Source organism: Oryx dammah, unplaced genomic scaffold, assembly GCF_014754425.2.
Source record: "Oryx dammah isolate SB20612 unplaced genomic scaffold, SCBI_Odam_1.1 HiC_scaffold_29, whole genome shotgun sequence".
NCBI classification, from domain to species: domain Eukaryota; kingdom Metazoa; phylum Chordata; class Mammalia; order Artiodactyla; family Bovidae; genus Oryx; species Oryx dammah.
Genome location: NW_024070213.1, coordinates 8,028,672 through 8,052,320, shown reverse-complemented (window position 1 = coordinate 8,052,320; position 23,649 = coordinate 8,028,672). Strand labels below are relative to the sequence as shown.

Sequence of the window (23,649 nt, the reverse complement as noted above, 5' to 3'; positions counted from 1 at the left end):
TGATGCCAAAGTCTTTGGTTTCAACCACTATACTATGCCTCTCTACTTTCCATTCATTCATTCATTCAAATACTCGCTAAGCAACTCTAAGGGATCAAGTTCTGTCTCAGCCCTTGAGATACTACTGATGCAGACAGACAAGGTCCCTGCTCTTATGGTAACGACTGAAAAAACAAAAAAATAAAGCACTGCACGTATGACTGATAAGTGCTGTGGAAGAACAGTAATGTGATAATGACTACAGAGGCAACATTATGCCACCAATCATATATGAAAACACTAAATATGTAAAAAGACTACCATCTCAGAGATACCATTAGGGTACCTACTAAAAAAAAAAAAAAAAAAAAACAGAAAATAACAAGCATTGGTAAGGATGTAGAGAAACTGGAATGCTTGTGAACTGTTGGTGGGAATCTACAAAGAAAGTAAATTTAATCTTAGATAGTGAAGTAACTAAACAAGATTCTGAGTCCTTAAAACATAATAGGGATTTGAAACAATATATTCTGAAAAGCAGATAAACCACTGTCCTCTTTCTTTAGTATGACACTAATTCTAGCACAGGCATACGCAGAAAACAAGTATAACAGATCTTTCCAAATTAAAATGGTAGAGAGGTCTGACAGAATGTGGTCCACTGGAGAAGGGAATGGCAAACCACTTCAGTATTCTTGCCTTGAGAACCCCATGAACAGTATGAAAAGGCAAAAAGATAGGACACTGAAAGAGGAACTCCCCAGGTCAATAGGTGCCCAATATGCTACTGGAGATCAGTAGAGAAATAACTCAAGAAGGAATGAAGGGATGGAGCCAAAGCAAAAACACCACCCAGCTGTGGACGGGACTGATGATAGAAGCAAGGTTCCATGCTGTAAGAGCAATATTGCATAGGAACTTGGAATGTTAGGTCCATGAATCAAGGCAAATTGGAAGTAGTCAAACAGGAGATGGCAAGGGCGTACATTGACATTCTAGGAATCAGAGAACTAAGAGGGACTGGAATGAGGGAATTTAACTCAGATGACCATTGTATCTACTATTGTGGGCAGGAATCCCTTAGAAGAAATGAAGTAGGCATCACAGTCAACAAGAGAGTCTGAAATGCAGTACTTGGATGCAATCTCAAAAACAACAGAATGATCTCTGTTCATTTCCAAGGCAAACCATTCAATATCATGATAATCCAAGTCTATGCCCCAACTAGTAATGCTGAAGAAGCTGAAGTTGAACAGTTCTATGAAGACCTGCAAGACCTTCTAGAACTAACACCCAAAAAAGATGTCCTTTTCATTATAGGGGACTGGAAAGCAAAAGTAAGAAGTCAAGAAACACCTGGAGTAACAGGCAAATTTGGCCGTGGAGTACAAAATGAAGCAGGGCAAAGACTAATAGAGTTTTGCCAAGAGAACGCACTGGTCATAACAAACACCCTCTCCCAACAACACAAGAGAAGACTCTACACACGGACATAACCGGATGGTAGACACTGAAATGAGACTGATTATATTCTTTGCAGTCAAAGATGGAGAAGCTCTATACAGTCAGCAAAAACAAGACCAGGAGCTGACTGTGGCTCAGATCATGAACTCCTTATTGCCAAATTCACATTTAAATTGAAGAAAGTGGAGAAAACCACTAGACCATTAAGGTATGACCTAAATCAAATCCCTTATGACTATACAGTGGAAGTGAGAAATAGATTTAAGGGACTAGATCTGATAGATAGAGAGCCTGATGATCTATGGACGGAGGTTCGTGACATTATACAGGAGACAGGGATCAAGACCATCCCCAAGAAATGCAAAAAAGCAAAATGGCTGTCTGAGGAGGCCTCACAAATAGCTGTGAAAAGAAGGGAAGAGAAAAGCAAAGGAGAAAAAGACAGACAGACCCATTTGAATGCAGGGTTCCAAAGAATAGCACGGAGAGATAAGAAAGCCTTCCTCAGCATCAATGCAAACAAGTAGAAGAAAAGAACAGAATGGGAAAGACTAGAGATCTCTTCAAGAAAACTAGATACCAAGGGAACATTTCATGCAAAGATGGGCTCAATAAAGGATAGAAATGGTCTGGACCTAACAGAAGCAGAAGATATTAAGAAGAGGTAGCAAGAATACATAGAAGAACTGTACAAAAAAGATTTTCACAACCCGGATAATCACGATGGTGTGATCACTCACCTAGAGACAGACATCCTGGAATGTGAAGTCAAGTGGGCCTTAGAAAGCATCACTACAAACAAAGCTAGTGGAGGTGATGGAATTCCAGTTGAGCTATTTCAAATCCTGAAAGATATGTTGTAAAAGTGCTGCACTCAATATGTCAGCAAATTTGGAAAACTCAGCAGTGGCCACAGGACTGGAAAAGGTCAGTTTTCATTCTAATCCCAAAGAAAGGCAGTGCCAAAGAATGCTCAAACCACCGCAGAATTGCACTCATCTCACACGCTAGTAAAGTAATGCTTAAAATTCTCCAAGCCAGGCTTCAGCAATACGTGAGCCGTGAACTTCCAGATGTTCAAGCTGGATTTAGAAAAAGCAGAGGAACCAGAGATCAAATTGCCAACATTCGCTGGATCATCGAAAAAGCAAGAGAGTTCCAGAAAAACATCTATTTCTGCTTTATTGACTATGCCAAAGCCTTTGACTGTGTGGATCACAATAAACTGTGGAAAATTCAAGAGATGGGAATACCAGACTACCCGACCTGCCTCTTGAGAAATCTGTATGCAGGTCAGGAAGCAGAACTGGACATGGAACAAGAGACTGGTTCCAAACAGGGAAAGGAGTACGTTTAGGCTGCATGTTGTCACCTTGCTTATTTAACTTATATGCAGAGTACATCATGAGAAACGCTGGGCTGGAGGAAGCACAAGCTGGAATCAAGACTGCTGGGAGAAATACTAATAACCTCAAATATGCAGGTGACACCACCCTTATGGCAGAAAGTGAAGAGAAACTAAAAAGCCTCTTGATAAAAGTGAAAGAGGAGAGTAAAAAAGTTGGCTTAAAACTCAACATTCAGAAAACAAAGATCATGGCATCTGGTCCCATCACTTCATGGCAAATGGATGGGAAAACAGTGGAAACAGTGTCAGACTTTATTTTTCTGGGCTCCAAAAATCACTGCAGATGGTGACTGCAGCCATGAAATTAAAAGACGCTTACTCCTTGGAAGGAAAGTTATGACCAACCTAGACAGCATACTGAAAAGCAGAGACATTACTTTGTCAACAAAGGTCCATCTAATCAAGGCTATGGTTTATTCCCGTGGTCATATATGGATGTGAGAGTTGGACTATAAAGAAAGCTAAGTGCCAAAGAACTGATGCTTTTGAACTGTGGTGTTGGATAAGACTCTTGAAAGTCCCTTGGATGCAAGAACATCCAACCAGTCCATCCTAAAGGAAATCGGTCCTGAATATTCATTGGAGGGACTGATGCTGAAGCTGAAACTCCAATACTTTGGCCACCTAATGCGAAGAGCTGACTCATTGGAAAAGACCCTGATGCTGGGAAAGATTGAGGGCAGGAGGAGAAGGGGATGACAGAGGATGAGATGGTTGGATGGCATCACTGACTCAATGGACATGTATTTGAGGGAACTCTGGGAGTTGGTGATGGATAGGGAGGCCTGGCGTGCTGCGGTTCATGGGGTCGCCAAGAGTCAGATACGACTGAGCGACTGAACTAGAACTGAACCATCAGGATTACACACTACGCAATTCCAATCCCCACTTCTTTTTTCCTCATTCTCATATTCCTATTAACTTTCTTTTCATCAGTTCCTCTGATATCTCAGCACAGAGACAAACTCTTATAATTGTACAGGTACAGGCAGTTCATTAAGCTCTCTTACTGGACTCAGATTGCTGCTGTGGGAACTGCGTCCTCTTAAGTTTCTGGGCTATTATCAGATAGAGGCAACTCTTAATCTCCCTGGCTTCCTTTCCAGGGGCTTATGCCAAGAAAAGGTGGAGAAAAGACCTAGGTCCAGTTATCTGAAGTGCTGTGCTTCTAACCATGATGGGCTTTGAGTTGCACATTATTTACCTTCACGGTAGAATGTGCCGTCAATATTCTTTGTTTTAGTTATTAAACCCACTTGGTACAGATCTTAGATACACAAAGAAAATAGTACAGCTACCCCTCCCCACTCTCAGTGAACTACAATGTCAACAGGAAGAAAGGTCTTGGTGAAAAAAAGAAATGTTAAGTAACAAAAAAAGAGAGAGAGAAATGTGAAATTCCCTGGAAGTCCAAAGGTAGGACTCGGCGCAGGGGGCATGGGTTCGATCCCTGGTCAGAGACTAATATCCTGCACACCTCGTGACTTGGCCAAAAAAAAAAGAAAGAGAAGTAATAAGAGGGTACTACAGGGAGACGCGAGTCTGAAAACAAGTTTGAGGCTGTACTGATCAAGGAAAGTTTTTCTGTAAAGTTAAGCCTCAGGCTAACTTTTAAAATGGCCAAGGACAAAGTTTAGGGAAGGGGAGGAAGAAGATTACTCGGAAAATTCAGAGCAGCACTATCAAAGGAAGGTACCAATTATCAGAACAGAATGATAACTAGTGCTTTTTAAAGTTCTGGTTGAAAAAACATGTAATAATTCTGCTTTGTTGTTAGTCATTAAGTCGTGTCAGACTTTTTTGCAACCCCATGGACTGTAGCCTGCCACGCTTCTCTGTCCACAGGATTTCCCAGGCAAGAATATGGAGTGGGTTGTCATTTCTTTCTCCAGGGGATCTTCCCGACCCAGGGATCAAACCTGCGTCTTCTGCACTGCAGGCAGAGTGTAAATGCTCAAGACAAAGAAATAGAAGCTGAAACAGATTCTAAGCAAGAAGAGCTTATCCAGTCTCTGCTTTTATGCCAAACGTAATTTTCATATATACACATATACATGCACATATGATCTGTCCTCAAGGTACTTTGGCCAGGAGAGGCCACTTAACTTCATAATAATGACTGGAGTCAGAAAACTGCAGGAGGATGGAGGATGGGATATTTTCTTACAACAGCGCTGCAACTCATTAAACAGAAATTTGAAGGCCTACTACAGGCCAGGCACTCCTGCAGTGTACGTGTGGGTGGGGGTATAGATCAGCTGTTCAAAACTGGCTGACCTCAACCAAATTTGGCAGGCAAACAACTTTTGTCTAGTCCAGTGTTGACCTGTGCAGTATATTTTAAATAAATGCTGAGGCGTAATTTACTCACAATGCAATGCACACATGTGAAGTGTGCATTTCCAAGAAGGTCAGTGAGTTCTGACAGATGTAGACTAGTGTGCTGTCACCACGCCTGAGCAAGAAAAAACATTCCCATCGCCCCTGCCATTCTGCAGTGTCCACACTCATCACCAGGCCAGCCACTGGCCTCATTTTCGTTAGTATAAATTAGTGTCACCTATTCTAAAACTTCAATATAAATGAAACCATACAGTAAGTTCTCTTTCATCTCTTACTTTCACTCAACATGTTTTTGAGATTCATTCACATTGCTGCATAAATCGATCATCCACTGTTTTATCTATTGGTTTATCTGTTGACCTTCTGATGATGGCATTTGGACTGTTTCCAGTTTTTTGGCTATTAGGTACTATGAAAATTAATGTGTCTTTCTGTGAATATGGTTTCATTTCTCTTTAATAAACACCAAAGTGCAGGATGGCTGGGTTGCATGGAAAGTATGTGTTTAACTTTAGGAGAAACTGACCAGTTGTTTTCCAAAGTGGTTGTACCATTTCACGCTCTCACCAGCAACATAGATTGATTCTAGCTTTTCAAATCCTCACCAATACTTGGATTTTTTTTTTTTTTTTAATTTTAGCTATCCTTGTGGGTATGAAGTGGTATCTCACTGTGTTAATTTTTTTTCCCCTGGTAATTAATGATGTTGGGCACCTATTCATATGCTTTCAGACATTCGAATATATCTTCTTCTGTGAAGGGTCTATTCAAACTTCTGCTCATTTTTAACTGGGCCATTTGCTACATTACTGAATTTTTAAATGTTTTATATATTCTGGATTTAAGTCATACGTGTGTATGTCTGTAATATTTCCTTCCAGTCTGTGATTTACCTTTTCATTTTCTTACAACGTATTTCGTAGAACAGAAAGTTTTACTTTTGATAAAGGTCTAACTTACCAATTTTCTTCTATGGTTGGTTAGAGCTTTCTGGGTCCTAAAACAACCTTTGCTTTTTTTCAAGGCCACAAAGATCTTCTCTTATAATTTTGCCTATACATTTTATGGCTTCAGTTTGTACATTTAGGTTTATGAGTCACTTCAAATTAATCCTTCTGCATAGTGTCAGATAGGGATTAAGTCATTTCTTTACGTACAAATATCCATCCAACTGTTCTAGCAACATTTGTTGACAAGACTATCCTTTCCCCGCTGAATTATGTTTTGGCCTTTGCTGAAAAATCAACTGATCATATATGTACCTTTCAAGACTCTATTGTGGTCAATGATCAACATGTTTTTTAATAACAATACCACAGTGTCTTGATTAGTTATACAGTAAGTCCTAAAATCAGGTAATGTAAGTCCTCTAAGTTTATTCTCCCACTTCTAAATAGTTTGGCTACTGTAAATTCTTCACAGTTTCACATGTTTTAGATTCAGCATGCCAATTTCCACACACACCTCAAAAAAATAAGACTTCAGGAATTCAGTCTGTAAACACACTGCATCTTAACAGATTATTTTGGGACTATTGGACTGTTTAACAACACTGGGTCTTTCAAACCATTAACATGGTACATCTCCATTTATTTGGGTCTTTAATTTTTCTCAGCCATGTTTTGTGATTTTCAATGTAAAAGTTTTTTTATATTTTTCATTAAATGTATTCCTAAGTATAGAAAGTTTTTCAATTCAAACTGGTTGTCAACATTTTAATATAGAGAAAATTCACAATTAAAAAAAATCCAGACTTCTGGCTCCCCTGGGGAAAAAATCAGAAGATCAACAACTCTGGATCTATATTTCCCAAATCCCAACAATAAATCAACACTGAGTACTGGCTGCCCTCTCTAGGCAGGGCACGTTCTTCTCTCCAACTGCAGTAGTTCCTACCATTCCGTATAAAACCTCTGACCTATCCAATTCCATTCATATAAGTTATCTGCTTGGAACCTATAGACAGAGAAAGGCTAGGGGACAAGGACTGGTGATATGATTAGACCTGTATTTGAAACCTGGGCTTCAGTGTGGAGAAATGATTATGGTTAGAAGGGAGGATATAAGCAGGAAAATTAACCAAGAATTTATTGAAGTGGTCCTGGAAAGGGCACGGCTTGGACTAGAGTGGCTTCAGTAGAAGAAATGAGAAGTTGACAAATGAGATAATGTTTATAGAGTGATTATTAATAGAAATTGATGATGAATGGATGAAAGGATACAAGAATATGTCAGAGATGACCCTTCTGAATTCTGGCTTATGAAACTTATGTAGACAGAAGCACCATTCACAGAAATGGAGAACACTGGAGTAGGAACAACTCTGACAAGAGGAAATGAAGGTTAAAAGTTTGGTTTGAAATGTAAATTTGACATGTCTGTGAGACATCCAAGTAGAAGTGGCAAAGTGATTTGTATTAGAAAAGATAGACACATTTGGGAATCATCAGCATATAGCTGGTATTTAAAGCTATGGAACTAGATAAGATCTCTTATGGAGAGAGTAAGAGGTTTGAGGGTTTGAGCCAGAGTCCTGAGAAAATCCCACACTCGGGTCAGGGTGAAGGAGAGCTAGCAAGAGGCTGAGAAACTATTGCAGGAGAGGTAGAAAGAAGGGATAAGGTATTAGGTGAAAAACTAGTAGCCCTCCAGGCTCCTCTGTCCATGGGCTTTCCCAGGAAAGAATACTGGAGTGGGTGGCCATTTCCTTCTCCAGGGGATCTTCCCAACCCAGGGATCGAACCAGGGTCTCCTGCACTGGCAGGCGTACATTCTTTACTGCTGAGCCACCGGGGAAGCCCGAATAATGTCACAGCAGGAACAGAAAATGGTTCAAGAAAGAAAGTGATCAACTATGTTAAATACCATATGAGAGGGAAAATATAAATGAAGATATCCATTCCTTCACTTTTTCATTCAAAAAATATTTATGAAGCACCTACTACATGCCAAGTACTGATGGTTCTTAGGAAACAACAATAAACAAAACAAAGTAGCTGCCCTTGTAGAGACTATCTCTAGTGGCAGGAGACAGACAACAGACAGAAAGACGCCGCGGGGTGAACAGTTCTGCGGAGCAAGTGAAGCAGGGTAAGGGAAATCGGGAATGCCTGGGCTTTGGGAGTAAAGTGGCTTTTTTATATATGATGGTCTAAAAAGGTGTCTACTTGATTAGGCTAAGGTCCCCAGTTATTCAAACACCAATCTAAGTGTTGCTTTTGAAGGTATTTTGCAAATGTGATTAACATTCATAATCAGTTGACTTTAAGGAAAGGAGATTATTCTAGAGGATCCAGGTGGGCCTGAATCTATCAGGTGAAAGGCCTTAAAAGCAGGTTTCTCAGAAGGAGAAATTTCACCTGTGGATACCAACTTCAGTTTCTGCTGAAAGTTCCAATCTGTCCTTCTTGACAGTCTAGCCTATGAATGTTCCAGTCGCCTAGCCAGCCACCACAACCACGTAAGGAATAAATGCTTACAATAAATCCCTTAATCTCCTACCCATTCTGTTTCTCTGGTTGAACAATGACTGATACAGACTTTGGTATCTTGAAGTAGGGTGCTGCTATAACAAATTCTTTAAAATATGGAATGGGACTTTGAAACTGAATACTGCATGGAAGCTGGAAAGATTCTGAGAAGCTAATTTAAAGAGCTTGCTGCTGCTGCTGCTAAGTCGCTTCAGTCGTGTCCAACTCTGTGTGACCCCAGAGACGGCAGCCTACCAGGCTCCTCCATCCCAGGGATTCTCCAGGCAAGAACACTGGAGTGGGTTGCCATTTCCTTCTCCAATGCACGAAAGTGAAAAGTCAAAGTGAAGTCGCTCAGTCGTGTGCAACTCTTAGCGACCCCATGGACTGCAGCCTACTAGCCCCGCCCCCCCCCGCCCCGGTCCATGGGAGTTTCCAAGCAAGAGTACTGGAGTAGGCTGCCATTGCCTTCTCTGTTAGAGCCTAGACTGCCTTAAACAGATTGTTCATAGAAATATGGATGTTGAAAACACTCCTGGTAAGAGCTCAGGAGGAAGTGAGAAGCACAACAGATAAAGTCTATCTCATTTAAGAGAATACATATGTTATCATAAACAGAAAGCTGGTAAAAAACAAACATTAAAGGTGCTTCTGGTGAGAGCTCAGAAGAAAATGAGGAACATTATTAAGAACCAAAGGGAAAATAATCCTTTTTAGATAGTGGCAAAAAAAAAAAAAAACTTATGTGAATTCTGTCCAGGAGTTGTGTGAAAAGAAGTTGGATATTTATCAAGGATAAGCAATGAACTTCAGTATTTAGCTAAGGAGATTATCAAGCAACAAGGTGAAGGTGCGACCTGGTTTTTTCTTGTTGCTTATGGCAAAATCCAAAAGGAAAGATAAACAGATGGGCGAAATGTTAAAAGAAACCAGGACATGATGATTTTGGAAATTCTCAGCTTGTCTAGATCACAAAAATGCTAAAATTAGGAGACACTCAATTAAGAAAGCACTGCTATGGAGAAAAGCCAAGAGTGTGTCTGGACAACCTTTCATTAGTGCTGAAAGATTACACATGTGACTTAGGGACCTCTCACCCAACCACCTAAGCAGAAGCTAGGAAGCAATATGAGATTGGAGGACCTTCTTGTCTAATGACAAGAATCCCTGAGATATATACAGGAGACTCAAAAGGTTTCTGAGAATGTTTTATCAGCAGAAACACTGCCAGCCTGGCCTGAAAGGGGCAGAAACAGAATAAAGTAAAAGAAAGACTGTCAGACTACCAAAATTCTACAGGCAATTTAACTACTAATAAAACAACTCAGCTGAAAACATGCGCTACTTACCCTTCAAGAAAAAGTAAGGATAACTCTAAGAACTGAGACTTGGGCCCAGAAGCCAGAGCCACAGGCCGAGGGCAGGGTCCCTAGCCTCAGAAGATTACTTCCAGGCATTACAACCTGAGAAATTTTCCCTGCTGAATTCTGAAACTGCCTGGGACCAGTGACACACTTATTTCTTGTATCTCCTCCTTTCTGGATTTGGGAATGTCCATGACAGTCATATTTTGCATGTCCCACCACTGTATTTTGGGAACACATAACTCGTTTTCTAGTTTCCCAGGCCCACAGATAGAAATTCTTCCCCAAGATGGATCACACCCAGAGTCTCACCTCCACCTGATTTAGATGATGAGATTTTGGACTTTTGAGCTGATGATATTTAGATGAGATTCTGGATTTGATGCTGCAATGGGTTGAGACTCTGCTATGTCCGAATGGGATGAACGTATTTTGCTTGTGGGACAAATATGAATCTTTGAGGTTCAAAGGGCAGAATGCGGTAGACTGAAAATGGTACCATAAGAGATATCCACATCCTTCATATCCTAACACTGGAACGTACATGTCAGAAAAGGAGGGTGATCTTTGCAGCCGTGATTCAACCAAGGATCTTGAGGAAAAAAAACATAAAATAACTGCACAATGATGGAGCAATTATCCTGGATTATCTGGGTGAGCCTTAAATGCAATTTGTTTATAAATGGGGCAGGGAGAGATGGGACAACAGAGGAGAAGACGTGCAGAGAGACGTTTGAAAATGCCGGCCCTGAAGACTCCAGAGACGCCACCGCAAGCCAAGGAACACCAGCAGTCACCAGAAGCTGGGAGAGGTGAGGAGCAGACTCCCCTAAGACTTCTACAAGGACTGCAGCTCTGCGGCTGACACCGTGATTTCAGCCCAGTGAAACTGGTTTTAGACATCTGACCTTCAGAGCTGTGAGAAAATAATTATGCACTGTCTTTCGAAGACACCACGTTTCTGGTAATTTGTTATAGCAGCCACAGGAAAGTAATACAGATGGCTTAGACTAGGGAGGTGGTAAGAAGTGATCCGATCGTGCATATGGAAGAAGCTAAGAGGATTTGCCAATGGAGTGAATGTGAAGTGGAAAAGAAAGAGAGGATGACTCCAAAGCTCTGACCTGATTAACCAGAAGAAACATTACCACTTTACTTTCATTCATTCGACAAGCGTTTACTGAGCATTTATCATATGCCTTGCCAATCACTATGCTGCACACCAGGAACAGAGCCATGAAGAGACAGCCTTGTGAAGTTTACGAGAAGAAAAACATAAAGTAACTACACAAGGACTCAGCTGCAACTGGGGCTTCTGCTACAAAAGAAAAAGTCTGGGTGCTATGAAACTTAACAAGAATTAAATGCCTATTATGTGCTAAATGCTTTACACGTAACTTTATTTACCCCTTACATCTATCCTACGAGGAAACAAGAGATTGAGAAAGATTAATTCCCTTGCCCAAGACCACAAAGCCAATGAGCAGTAGAGCCACAGTTGAGAACAGGTGCATTCAACTCTAAAACTCATCACTACTATCTCCAAACTGCAGGGAAAATCTACTAGGCTTTAAAAAAAAAAAAAAAAGAGTGGCCAGAAGGAAGAGGAACTGTCATGCAAATAAAGTTTTGGGAATTCCTGCTCTAGAAAGAGCTTTCTAAGCTCACTTGATGAAGGTGAATTTTGGAGGGTATTCAAAAATCCCTTAACACTCTCCAAATAGAACAAAAGGTTACACTATAATTAACTCAGTTTTATTTAGGCACCCAACAGGTTATTAAACTCGTTGAAAATAAAATGTCATGAATAGCTTGTCCAAATCCTACAAGTCATACCCAGTTTTCACGCATACTGTTTCTGTGAGATTCACCTTCAGAATCAGCTTTCAGGTGAAGCCAAAAGAGGGGCGAGGGGGAGGTCAATTACGCTACAGAGTGACTGAGTCAGGAACATGATTAAACAAATAACTGGTTCAACACATACAAAGACTCATGACAGATAGCACACGTATAAACCACACCGTCCTACGAACTTCTACTAAGTAAAGGAAATATTTTTAAATTTACTTAATTTCAAATTACTAGCCTATGATCTCATTATACTCTTGGCCCCCTTTATTCCTATTCCAGGACCACACACCCTAAACACCCCCAGCCCAGGAAAAAAAAAATCTGAAGAGAAAGGAAATATCAACAAGATGATGCGAAATGATTCGCTGAATCCATAAAATACATCTTCTTTGCCTTCACTGCATGACCTCAGGGCATTAAACTGGTATGTAAGAATTAAAGAATGTAATGGTCCCTGAATGGAAGCTTCAGTTCAAGTGATTGTTCACAGAAAGTGATTATAACATGTATCAAGAATAAGAAAGAAAATAGCCCAAACTCTTCATTTCTCAATTCTTTCCCCATCTCTACCTTAAAAAAAAAAAAAAAGCCAAGACAACATATATGTGGCAAATTTTAAAAGACTTTAAAGATATCCATCATTTAATAAAATAGAAAATCAACAATAAAGCCAGTTTCAACTACGATAACACCATTCTAATACCAACATGCAATATGGCGTGTCCTAAAGTATGAGAGGGCAAATTTCCACATTCCTGGCAATTCTGTGGTAGTGAAAATATGTACAAATTAACCACGATTAAGAGACTCTGGCATAACCTACACCATTTACAGTTACAAAGATACTGAAACACTGACCAAAAAATTTTAATTTGGATATTTTGGTATGCCCTTATTTAGTAAGTATTTACTGTGCAACTTAAGTGAAGTCACTATTACAGCTTTCCATTTCAGGAACGGCAGTGAGATATTGAATGCATATAAGGAATATTCCAAAGAATATTTTGAGAGCTATAACACTGTGATTACTACCATAAAAAATTCTCACTGTATAGACATTTTCACTAACCGTGCAAAAGAAAGTGAAAAGGAACAAACATTTACTGGAGGCACAGGACTTGGCGACTGAACAACATACAATAGGGGGGAATCGCCATCTGTAATTCACAGACAGACCTGAGTTCAAATCTTGACTGTGGTAATTTAGTTCCTCTCTCCAAACTTCTGTACCGTCATCTGCAAAATGGTGCTGTTACTTATTTCACAGAGCTGGTGGGAGGATTAATGAGGTAACACAACGACTCATAAAGCACACATCCTGTTACTCACCTTTACATTTCTCCATACTCATAACAACCTCATGTGTTAAGAATTATTAACTCCATTTTACAGATGAGGAAAGCGAGTCACAGAAGGTTAGGTGGTGCGTCTAGGGTTACACAACTGATAACTGTTAGTATCTAGCTCTGCTCCTGCCCTTACACTTGACATGTTACCTCACTAATTATTTTACTCTCTCTGGATAAGAAGTTTAGAATTTTTTTTTTTTTCAAATTATACCCGGGATACTTTTGACTTCCCTGGTGGCTCAGATGGTAAAGTGTCTGTCTACAATGCAGGAGACCCAGGTTTGATCCCTGGGTTGGGAAGATTCCACCAGAGAAGGAAATAGCAATCCACTCCAGTACTATTCCCTGGAAAATCCCATGGACAGAGGAGCCTGGTAGGCTACAGTCCATGGGATCGCAAACAGTGGGACACGACTGAGCGACTTCACTTTCACTTTTAATTTTGATACCAAAACAAAGATTTTTCAGAAAACCAAACTGACCTTTAATTCTCACAATTTCAGAGGTCAAAAACCTGAAAATAGCCCACCTGTTTTCAAATTCAGTAACAAACAGGATACACTCCAGATTTTAAAATGAGCTACCCAAATTAATGATTACTTGTACTCATTTATACAGGCGATGATTTCTTAAAGCTTATTAACAAGAGTAAGTGAAGAAGCGAATGAATCAAATATACGACAAAAGGAAAAATACGCTATCTGAAGAAAAGAAAGAAATTTTTTTTCACAACTCTGTCTTCCTAGGATTCTGTAGGCCTTTTGTTATTGCTGTGTGAGCCTGTCTTAAACAAAGGGCGAGGAACTGCTCCAGCTTAGCCACTAGACGGTTGTGGAACTTCAAATCATTTAACTTCACAGAGCCTCCCTTCAGCTAAACAATACGAGTTGGACTTGAGTCACTGAACCGCAGAATTGAAGGCAACTTAAGCAATTAGCTCCACCCAAGGACTGAACTGAAGGCACCCTGGTGGCTCAGATGGTAAAGAATCTGCCTGCAATGCAGGAGACCCAGGTTCAATCCCTGGGTCAGGGAAGTTCCCTAGGGAGAGGGCATGGCAACCCACTCCAGTCTTCTTGCCTGGAGAATTCCATGGACAGAGAAGCCTGACAGGCTATAGTCCATTGACTTGCAAAGAGTCATACACAACTGAGAAATGAACACTAGCAACTAACTAAGGCACCCTGGCAGGTCGACCAATTTCTGCTTCAACACCTTTAGCGACATGGAGTTCACTTATCTTTCCTCTTCACAGAAGTGATAAGTTAATAACTTTAAGAATTTTGCAGATTCTTCTGTGACTCAGTCACAAAAGTTCTCATTCTAGGTATTTTTACTTTGGGGCCTAGATCCACCTCTAAGCTCTCTTGAAGCCTGTGAAACTGTAAGAACTGCTTCTGACTAAACCCATTCTGCAGACAAAGGGCCTAGGAATTTAGAGGGACAAGAGGGTATGAGATACCCTTAACACATTATTGACCAGAGACATATTAATGCCACAGGCATTAGTTTCTGCAAAAATATCCCAGTCAACATGTGTTAATGGGCAAACTGCGTACCTCCTGAGGTCTTGTTTAACTGGAGTTCAACTAATAAAACCACTGCTTTCACTCTAACTGGCGAAATAAAATCTATCAAGATGTAGGTATCTGAACTGGAAAAAGTGATGCTGAAGCCACAGTGATTGACATCTAAATGCCTCCTTCTGAATGCATCATTTTATATTCATTCATCTCTGCCTCCAACCTCATTCACTCATGTCAGTTCTGTGTCACTGCCGAAAAATAACCATGATGATGATGATGCGTGTAAAGGTGTTCCAGGGACTTGGCATATTTAAGTTTTTCGATCCTCAGAGCAGAATATACAGCAGGCATCATTATTATCACCGTTTTTCAGTTAGTGAGTCACTTGAGAAGATAAAGCAGCAGAAGTATCACAGTACCACACACAGGGCTGGCAAGCGGTGGATCCAGGACTCGAACCCAGACGGTCTGGCTCTAGTATTTTTCCTCTTAACTACTCACACTCTGTAACTGCTTGTCTATCTCTCTGATAAGTGACTGTTTTCTTCAACATCAGAAAAATGACTCCACCTTCACCTTATACATAAAAGATCAAACATTTGTCCTTAGTGTCAATGCTGGTCTAGGCTACTTAAAAAGGTGGCCCTAATTCAATGTCCATCTCCATAGCTGAGCCTACCATGTGGAAGGCACGCAGGACGCACACAATAAACATCTGCAACTATCTATTCAAACAGTGAAAACTTCCCCAATTCCCTCATCATCCCAAAGGTACCGCTCCCTCCTCTGAGTCCTCCCGCCCCTCTCCCTCTCTCTCTCCCCTACCCAGCACCCCGTGCTTTCTTCCAACACTTAGTTAGCTTTTTCTACACTTCCCACTACGACAGCCAGCCTCCAAGCTGACCTCCAATGACCCTCACCTCCTGGTATTTACATCCCTGGGTAGTCGCTTCCTGCAACGAGTGGCCTGCAGAATGCTGGAGAAAGGATGGTATGTGACTTCTGAAGCCAAGTCATAAAAGACGATGCAGCGTAGCCTACTGGATCACTCGCTCAGGGGGAAGCCAGTGGCCATGCCAGGGGGGTAGGCAAGTAGCTCTGTGGAGGGGCCAAAGTGGAGAGAAACGGAGACCTCCCCCCACAGCTGGCATCAACTTGCCAGCCATATTGATTAGCCTCCCTGACGGAGGATCTGTCAGCCTCAGTCAAGCCTTTGGAGGACTGCAACCCAGCTGACATACTACTACAATCTCTGGAGATCCCCTGAGCCTGAAACCACTCAGCCCATCTGCTCTTGAACTCTTAACTCACACAACCTGTGAGAGGTAATAAATGTTTACTGCCATCTTAAGCCCTATCTTTGGGGATAACTGTTACATGGCAATTGACAGCAGTAGACAGCCAATAGCAGACACTTACTCTCTAACACTGGAAGCTCCTTAAGAGCATAGACTGTTTTCTTAATTCTCAAAGCTCCCTGAAGCCTTAGAAATGAACAGTGCCCATATTTGTTGGCCGTGCCAGCAGACTATTCCCCTTTGTCCACTGTTCCTTTTCTTCCAAAACGTATCCATTAACAAACTATTCCCTTTGCCTAAAGTACTTTATCTGTACTCTATCAATGTCCTCCCTTTTCTGTCTCAAAGGCCTTCTGAAATAGACTTCTGGGCTCCTGCTATGTCCCAGAACCGCTCTTGAAGCTGACAACAAAACAAAGAAACATCCTTGCCCTTATGGAGCTTACAGTCCAGTATATGCCTTTGCCATAGTGGTCTCTCTAAATATAATACAACAATCTTTGTTAACAGGACTTCAAAATTCTAGTTTCCCCTTTGTAAAATTTAAGTATTCAAAAATTGTTTCACCCCTTTCATCCTATTTAATTGGGTGTATGTCTGCATGTTTTTCTTTTATATTTAAATAAATATTGACGCTGCAGCTTCAAGAACAGTCCACACCTGTTTACTTCCTAAAGTGCCCCCACTTAAATCTGTCTCCGTATTTTCTCACTGAATGTTTTCATGGGTCAAGATTTTTAGCAAATATCCCATTTATAAGTGTAAAATAAATACCATTTGATTTTTTAAAGATAGCCTATATTCATTATACAAGTCCAAGCAACTCAAATATGAATTTGTTTCACAGAAAGCAATTTTTAACTCAAGTATATTGTATTATTTAGTACTTCTACAACAAAACAGAGTGTTAAAAGAAAAAAAAAAAACCTCACTACACTTTTAAGTTAGGAATTCCAGTCCTGGCTCTGTCACTCACTGTGTAACCTTAGACAAATTCTTTAACACCCTGAGCCTCAGTTTCCATATCCTGAAGTGGAAGTAAAATCTACCTCACAGAATCACTGTGAGGATTAAGCAATGCATTAAAAGCCTAGCTTGATGCCTGTCACATAGTGAGCATCGCAGAATGTCAGATTTCTTTCCCCTTACCTAGGGCTTGTACTTATGGTCCAAACAGTTGTCAGTTTTTAAGTTTAGTTATTCCTCTCTGGAATGATCTTCCTCTCTTTTATCTAATGAATAAAAGATTCAGCTCAAAGGCCATCCTCTCCTTGACGTCCAAAGGAAACGGTCCCTCGACTCTCCCACATAGTTCTGGGTTTGCACCTGGGGTTTCTGTCAGTGTGTTACAGTCATCTGTCACTTTCCGTCTCTCCCACTAGACTGTGAGCTCCTCGTGAGGAACATACACCTCACTCGTTTCATAGCCTCAGCTTTTAGAAGAACACCTGGCACGTTACAGGCATGAAACAAAAACTGAATGAATGAATGAAGTCACTACTTAAGCAGTACCCACATCACTCCTGGGTGACCAAACTTTGTGTTTTTGCCCTTTATGGGCCAAGATGCTCCTCTGTGCTTCTGAATCCCTTCCTCGTAACACTCGACATAGCACTAAGGACTCAGAAAGTCTGCAATAAATACTTTTGGCGGATGCGATACAGAATACTCACATGATTTCCTTCTAAATAAAAAATGGTATCCTGATGGATGTAGCTTTTGGAAGCCTTTTTAAACAGGAGCTCTTCTTAAGAGTTACTGGCAAAGAACTGAAGCAAATGCTGGAACTATACTACAGCCGGTTTTCCTATGCATGTGTTTTTGAAAAAAACAGTAATGGTTTGCTTTTTTCTAAAACATTTCATTAAGAAACTGAGGATCATAAAGCCCTTTGCTTCACTGTGAAAAATGCGAACACCACCAGGCAAAATTTAGCTTAGTAACTTTCAGCCAAAGGTTCCCCACCCTACAGTCATAGGGCTGTGGGCCAGCTGGCTGTCACCTCATCCCTGGGAGGTGGCTGCTTTTCAACAGTAAAACTTCATAAGTGAAATGTGGAGTCTGGGGGGATCTTCCAAAGTAAGACATGCAAATTTAACTTCTTATTTTAAACAGAGATTCTGCTTCAGACCTTGGCTTCAGGTGGAAAAGACCCTGAAAAGAGCTCAAAAACTGGCAACTCGGGGGTGGGGGGCGAGTGGGGGGAACGCATTTCAGCCATCTTATGGATTTTTAAGTATGTAAATATGCAGGACGCTAGGTGTAATTTCACTGCTAGAGTCAAGTGACGTATTTCACATTCCTGTCTACACACACTTCATGCCAAGCATAGGCTGGTAAGCAGCTAACTGTCCACCAAACTGCCCTTTAGTTATGCTGTATAACAGAGAAAACAGAGAAACCCTGACAAAGCCAAGTTGGGCTGGTGCTTACACACACATGCTGGTCTATCGCGGTTCTTAATGTCGTAAAAACAAACACTGCTTGGGCCTTTACTAAGGTGGGCAAGCGCAGTGTCAAACATTTTAACTCCTACAACGACCCCATGATGGATACTATTATTACCCCCAATTTTCAGATGAGGAAACTGAGGCCCAAGATTACACAGCTGGCAAATGGCAGGTTTGAGAGGCTGACTGGAAAACTCCAGCCCTGGCAACTACAGAGGATCAATGCTCCTGCATTCTCGCCAGGCTAGGGAATATACTAGAAGTGTCCTGACAAACATTTTGTTGGACGGGAAAGTTTCAGATCTGCCAGATCCCTTACACCTGGCAGCATTCAGGCAGCCACACAGGCATCAACAAGTCCAGGTGAGACTTCCTTGCTTGGGAATCCTGGGAACTGCACATGGATCCTAAGGGTCTACACAAGATCCAGCAGAAAGCGTCCGACAGACACCTGGTCCCTGCAGTCACGAAACGCCCGGGACGCCGCGGGGGCGGGAACCTCCGTGCCTCCACACCCCCGCGGCCCGGCCCAGCCGCGCACAGGTGCACCGACCGCCCGCGCCCCCACGCCGCCCGTCCCGGCTCTACGACCCCAGCCGGGGGAAGCGGGGCGACGGTGAGGAAGGGGCCGAGGGGCGAGGCCGGCTCACAGCCGGACCCCCGGAGGGCGCGCGCGGCGGGGTCGCCGGGAGAAAGGATGCTCGGGGCGGGGCTGCGGTGGGGGAGGGGTCCCCTGCCCGGACTCTCACTCACCGCCTAGCTCTCCTCCCGGCCCGGGCTCCGCGGCGGTCCCCGCTCCGGCTCTCAACCGCGCGTGTCTCCTCCCGAGGCTCAGCGTCCAGCCGGGACGCGCGGAGCTATGGATAAGTCGGCGCGAGCGGAGGGCGTGCAGCGAGCGGAGCTGAGCGGGTGGGAAGGATGGGACGGTCGCGCTCACCGCTGCCGCCGCGGGGACACCACAGACACGGCCTCGGCCGGCTCCTCTCAGGCACGGAAGCTGCGGGTCCTCCTACCACACCCGCCTCCCGCCCCCCCTCCACGCCACGCCCGCTGGAGGAGTGACAGCAGTGCTGACCAATCTGAGGCCTCGCGGAGGCCGGGAACCACGGACTAAAAGAAGGGAGGGGACGGGAGGGATACAAGCGAGGCCAGCGTGGCGGCGGGACTTCCTGTGACTGACGGCCCAGCACAGCCAATGGACAGCGGGGAGATGACCTCATTGTCGAGGAAAGTCTGGAACTGGCGGAGTGGCGGTGAGGAGGTGGGAGGAGGTCGGAGACGAGCCGGAGGCGGGGCGCTGTGGCCTTAAAGAGGCCGCAACCCATTGGTCATCCAGTCAAGGCAAGGGCGGCGGACCCGGCCAGACCTGGCCAAGTTGCCAAGGGGTCAATGCTGCCAGAGCTTAGTGCATTAATCCTCCAGACCCCATCACAATCCTTCTAGGGGGCTGAAGTATCCCCGCCTGGGGCTCATAAATCGATTACTTAATTTCACGCTTCCCAAAAGGAGACACAATAAATTCCGCACTGGCCCGGAGCCCTGAATTGCCGTTAGAGGCCCCGCCCCACCGAAGCCCGTCGTCCCGTTTCTTCGAGTCAGTTTCCACTACAGTAAACGGGAGGATACCGGCACCCACCTACCCCAACTTTACCTGCCCAGAATGTTGAGATCATTAACAGCAAAAGTGCTTTGGACTTCAAGAAGAAAAGACTGAATGAACCCAAGGGAGGACTGCACTAGACGACTCTCATAATTCTTTGATTATAAGATGCTGATTGATGTCCTCCTCTCTCCGGCATCCACTCTCGTAGCGAAGGGGTGTGGGCTAGGTGGGTGCGGGGTGTGTGTGTGTGTGTGTGTGCTGCGTTAGGCGCAAAGGCCACACAGGGACTTGGTCCATGACTTCAACAAGGAGAAAGAAAGCGGGCTAAAAGGGAGAGAGAAACAAGGAAAGCCAGGTTCCCTGCGGTAAATGCCTCGAGGGAGGCAAGCCATTTGCTTCCCCTCCCCCCAGCAATGGGCGGGAGCCCAGAAAAGGCTAAATAACTCCAGCTTGGCGGGGTGGAAAGAGGGGAAGTGCTTTCCCGAAAGCTTCCTGGGGATGGTGTCACCAGACAGAGTAAGGAGGGGGGAGTAACGGGCAGCTACAGGAAGAAGGGGCTAGAGCATTCTTGCAGGTTTAGGAAGGAGCGGCGTGATGCCGCACAGACAGAAAAGAGGCAGATCGTTTTACATCCCAGAGTAATTCTTACTACAGCCTCCTATTCTCCCCCAAAAGCCTCCCGAGGCTGCTCATTGGTGTCACTCTCAGAGGTAAGGCAGGAGAGGGTGCCTCTCCCCCTCCAACTGCTGCAAAAGCCTAAGGGGCGCTCGGGTCTTGCCAGTTATTCTTCTGTCTTGTCAATTTCAAGTTCAGTATCACCGCTGGTCATAGAATCTTGTAGTTCCAGGCAGGAGCCCTGTGGCCTTTTAGTCACATACCTTCCTCAAAGGCAAGAATTCCTCCATGAAAGTCTTGTTAAAATTATTTATTCAGCAAATATTTCTTGCGGGGGTAAGACAAATGAGGTCATCACTGCCCTGGGGGTGCTCTCTCACCGAACTGGGGGACGTGAAGGCACATGCTGAGGTGACCAGGCAGACGATCCCCAGCAGCATGACTAACTAGAGGGCCCAGAGGCATGAGGCAAAAGTCCTGCCGGTGGAAATTACAGGTATGAGGCAGGTTTCCCCAAGACAAGACCGGGCTGGCACATTCCCAATGGAGTCTACCTACCCTCAGCCTTCAGGAAACAGCCAAGGGGAAAGGGAAACACAGCTGTGTGTTTTGTTGGGGTTTTTTTTTTTGCTTTTTGGCCACACCTCCTTGGCATGTGGGATCTTGGTTCCCCAACCAGGAATCGAACCCATGCCACCAGCATTGAGGAGCAGAGTCTTAACCACTGGACAGCTGGGGAAGTCCCTCAGCATATGTTATTAGCCATGAACAGGGTAACATCCCACTCAGCTTCCCAGACATGGCAAACTCATCACCTCTCAAACAGGCCTCTTCTTTACTTAACTTAAATTATGTGTATATATATATACAAGAGTCAAATTGAAAGCAGAGATATATATATAGAAAGCAGATAGATATATATATATATAGTGTGTGTGTGTGAGTGTGAATATCATATATACGGTGTGCATATATATTTCTTATGCATGATCTGCCTCCCTCTAGTTTCTGACCGTAAATCCTAATGTCATCCCCTGAAGATATCACAGAACACGTCTAATCCCACTTTGTCATGACAACATTCCAAATATTTGAAGATGACCAGCAAGCTGCCTTTCCCACACCCTCTTACCAGTCCCCAAAACAACAGAGATTAAGTCTTCTCCTTGTCACCATTCCTCAGACGATGGTTTCCATGGACCACACTCTCCTAGTGACTTTGTGGGGACATCTTCAGTTTGTCAGGCTCTATTAGGGATACAGACATGAAGATAGAAATGGCTGGTGGTGGGTTTTATTTGTTTTGTATTGGTAATGCAATGCAGGAAGGTTTTCACAAAAGTAAAATAATTAATGAAACTTGTATCTAGAGCACTTAATGATCTCTGCTTTCAATTTGACTCTTGTTTTTTCTCTGGATTATACTGTGGGGCTTCCCAGGTAGCACTAGTGATAAAGAACCCAGCCTGCCAATGCAGGAAACTCAAGAGACACAGGTTCAATCCCTGGGTCAGAAGGATCCCCTGGAATAGGAAATAGCACCCACTCCAGCATTCTTGCCTGGGGAATCCCATGCACAGGAGCCTGGCGGGCGACAGTCCAGTTGGATATGACTGCACACGAGCGCGTCAGGGACATGTGCTATTTCTGTCCTTCCACCAGACATCTTCTCTTCTGGAAAGAGGACCCTAATTTTCCCCTGGGGAACCACTTCTCCCCACACTCGGCCAAGGAGCTGACTCCAACCCAGTCCTGATCAGAGCACTGCTCACCCCTCCCCACCTCCACCATCTGCAGAGACTGATTTAGAGAAAGGCAGGTAACCCAAGGCAGGCGGTACAATCAGAATTCCCGGGCCCTTTGTTAAAACTATTAGGAAGGAGAAGTTCTTGCAGTGAGGCTGCCGAACTGTCCGGCTCTGCACCACAGGAAATAACGTGCTTGAGAATAAAGCCCACATGAGAACCTGCGAACTATCAGAGCTGAGACACTGTAAAGGCCACAGCAGGTGATGACTGTTGGGGAGCCTGGGTCCAGCCATTTTCTGGCTGATTTCACAGATGTCTGAAGTCAGGGTCCTCAGAGCCCGCCTATAAGGGAGATTCTGTAAATGGGATTATTGAGGGAGGAAAAACCTATAAACGAGGAAGTTGAGCAGGGAAAGGAAAAGAGACAAGTAAGGCTCAAATAATCTCTTGGCCTGATCTACCCCAGAGAGCTTTGGCACATAAACCACGCCACGGGGCTACTTTGTGTTGCCCAATATTGCTCAGTCACTAGCCATGGGCTCTGAAGGGGTTAAGTTCACCAACACTAGTCCCTTCAGCTGAGGGCAATTCTCCAGAATCTGGGGCATCTGGGAATCCTTTGCTGCCAGTACAGCAGCTGGGGGATGGGTGAACTGGCCTGTTAAAGAAACTTGGAAGGGGCACCATGTGGGTCTAACCCAGGGGGCCAATTCATTCCCCTCCCACTTGGGTTTTCGTTCATTGAAGCCAAAATGTGACTACCTCAAACACCCACGTGTGATGAGACCAGCACAGAGCACAGTGGAACCTTGGCCTTCCTTGATCTGGCCCCTCCATCCGCGAGCACACTGCAAGGTTCCATCAACAGGTTTAGTGGCTGCCCTGAGCCTGCAGCTCAAACTGAATTTGTCACCAACCTTTTCCGCCCTCTTTCCTTTAATCCTTCCCACCCACCCACCCCCCAATGCCCTACTAAGCCAAATTCACTCTTTTTTGTACACCTTTAATTATTTAACACAAATATGGGATTTTTAGTTTCATCCTCCTAGTAATTAGCAGTAGTTGTCATTTCGTGCATTTCCATCCTTCGCTGTAAATTGCTGTAAACAAAGGCCAATTCGATTCTGTCACCCATCTAACTTGCCACTTCTAATTTTGCTGCTGTTGCTGAAATGGGCAAA

The 23,649-nt window shown here is 43.5% G+C and overlaps 1 protein-coding gene across 2 annotated transcripts in view; it reads right to left on the bottom strand.

Moving 5' to 3' along the window:
* MRTFA (myocardin related transcription factor A) overlaps positions 1-19,537 on the bottom strand; it is a 203,289-nt gene extending 183,752 nt beyond the window's left edge. Inside the window, exon 1 of one of the 2 annotated variants that reach the window (XM_040233243.1) lies at positions 19,256-19,537. The gene's annotated coding sequence lies outside the window, so the exon portion shown is untranslated. The remainder of the gene's footprint in view (positions 1-19,255) is intronic. The other variant, XM_040233244.1, reaches the window with a different exon arrangement.
* Between the last annotated feature and the right edge of the window lie 4,112 nt (positions 19,538-23,649).